The 2500-nt window shown below is 38.9% G+C and overlaps 1 protein-coding gene across 1 annotated transcript in view; it reads left to right on the forward strand.

Moving 5' to 3' along the window:
• The window catches only part of LOC134468349 (junction plakoglobin-like), a 142541-nt gene that overhangs the window by 115492 nt on the left and 24549 nt on the right, over positions 1-2500 (forward strand). The window lies entirely within an intron of this gene.

The following is a 2500-nucleotide window of genomic DNA, read 5'->3' on the forward strand; positions in this document are numbered from 1 at the left end:
GAGAGAGGGGGAGAGGGACAAAGACAGAGACAGAGTAAGAGATAATTAGAAGAGTTCTGAGGGAAAGGAAGCAGAATACATTTAAGCTTTTTGGATGCTGTAAAAGTCTCATTAGTTATCATTTTGGCATGAAAAATAGTGGTGCCACACATCAGTGTGTGTGTGTGTGAGTGTATGTGTGCGTGCGTGCGTGTGTGTGCATGCATGCCTGTGTGTGTATGGTGTGTTTGTGTGCTTTTATGTGTGCGTGCAATGCATGCGTATATGTACAATTTTCACGACAAAATGACAAATGGCAGAAAATTGTGAATCCCACTATGCAATTAAGTCATCATTAATTGTGATTATTATGTTTCTTTAGAATTCAGACTTACTGACTTTTGAATGGGCCGCCTTTGAACGTCAAATCTTTTTGTTGCTGAAAAAAATCATCATAACCACTACCAAATGATTTAGCTGCAAGTTATTTACCAGCTTGGCATTGCTATACACTTACACAGTGATAGCCACAAGCAGGGCTAGTCAGGCTGGTGACTTGTGTGGTCATCGCTGAGTAGTTTATCAAGGAAGTAGGCCCAGAATGTAAAGGGGTGCAGTACAATGTGTTGTATTATCAAATAAGCTCAACATTTTTAGCATTTTGTTCAGGTATGCAAATATTAAAGTGTGGGCATACAGTAAATATATATTTTTATTTAAGTATACAAAAAGGGGGAAATAGTATGTATGAAATGTATTACGTACTGCGTATGTACTATGGGTCCCCCTTGTTCATTTCACCTCTTCCACTAATCCACTCCATGTATCTGTAGTTCAGGGGGTTACGAATCCATAAAACAATGAATCGGTGAAACATCTGTGGTTAAATCCATGTACCAGTCAACCAATGAACTACTGAAGCAATGAACTAGTGAACCAGCGGTTCCCACCCTGACCATAAGACAGCTACGAAATATTAAAATATGACATTGTTAGTATTTAACTGTCTGTGCTCCATTTTCTGGCAAGCAGTTGGATAATGCTGGCTGTTTGTCTGTTGCTAAAGGGATTGTTGCATCTATCATATTGTTTCAGAAAGCCTGATCAAATGTCAGCTTCTATACATTGCTGAGTATTTTGATTTGTCAAAGTGAACAATTGTTAAAAAAAAAAAAGAGGAAAAGGAGAGTGCTGCGTTGGGTCAATTGTTTGTAAAAGAATCAGGTGCTCTTCAGAAAGGACATGATAACTTCAGTAAATTGGCTTGTGACTATCTCCAAAATGTGAAGGTCCAAAAAGAACGTTCCTTGTTGAGAGTGGTAGTCAGAATGATCCGAGGCACACTGATCTTAGTGAAAAAAGTTAAAAATCCTTTATTTTAATGGATAACGCCTACACGTTTCGACTACAATCAGTCTTCACCAGGGCAAACCTGATGAAGACTGATTGTAGTCGAAACGCGTAGGCGTTATCCATTAAAACAAAGGATTTTGAACAATTGTAACTTTTCACAAATGCTTAAAAAAGATAATCAAAATTGATTATTCTATACAAATTTTGTGTTTATGCGTTGTTGTGTTGTGGAAGAGACTGCTACAGTAGGATATTCCACCTTTTGTTGTTTGTCTATGCTTCTTCCTTCATGTTTTGACATGCAGGACTGTCAAACTCACCATAGCATCAGTAAACAGCTCTTGTCGTATGGAACACATGTCTTTGAGTTGCCTCTATTGCACATTTCATGCCTTACTGTGCATGTCTTTTCCTCTTCCCTCCTAGAAAATAGGAAGTAAAAAGCATTTTTTTATCCTCAAGCCAGCAGTGAAATGAATATTTCTATCTGACATATAGATCAGTTTTTAATATCCATCTTCTTTTATCTGTTTATACGTTATGAATGTCAATTATATTCAGATATTGAGTTTATATTTTGGTCTCTTTGAAAGCTCCTTTTTATTAGAGATGCACATGGACATGATCCCTGTGATAAATGAATGTATTGACATTTTGACTGTGTGCATCTTCTGTATTGAACACTTCTCTCACCGAAGATGAACATGATCATGCACATAATCCTGATATGTTTTGTATTCTTTTCAAAGTATCTTTCGTCTTTTTGAGCCTTGTAACAATAGTGCAGGAAATGGGTTTGGAGAGAGGAGTGCGGTAGTGTTGAGATATGCAGTGTTGCCAGATGTGTCTGATCAAATCCCGCCCAAAAGCTGCTCAAAAACCGCCAAGAGGCGCTAAATTCCGCCCGATTTCAACAAATTGCATTGATTTCTATGGACATAAAACTGCAGAAAAAACACCAAATGGCCGATTTTTCCCGTTTTTATCCACAGACGGCCATCCCAAGCAGCCCAATTGGGCAACACTGGAGATATGACCCAGGCCGGACTCGAAGTTGGGTGACCATAAGCAACTTTCCTGAACATCTGCACCCATTGGGGCAGCCGTGGCCTAGTGGTTAGAGAGTTGGTCTTTCAAACTAGGGGTTGCAGGTTCCAATCCCCCCTGA

This window comes from Engraulis encrasicolus, chromosome 2, assembly GCF_034702125.1.
Source record: "Engraulis encrasicolus isolate BLACKSEA-1 chromosome 2, IST_EnEncr_1.0, whole genome shotgun sequence".
In the NCBI taxonomy this organism is placed as follows: Eukaryota; Metazoa; Chordata; class Actinopteri; order Clupeiformes; family Engraulidae; genus Engraulis; species Engraulis encrasicolus.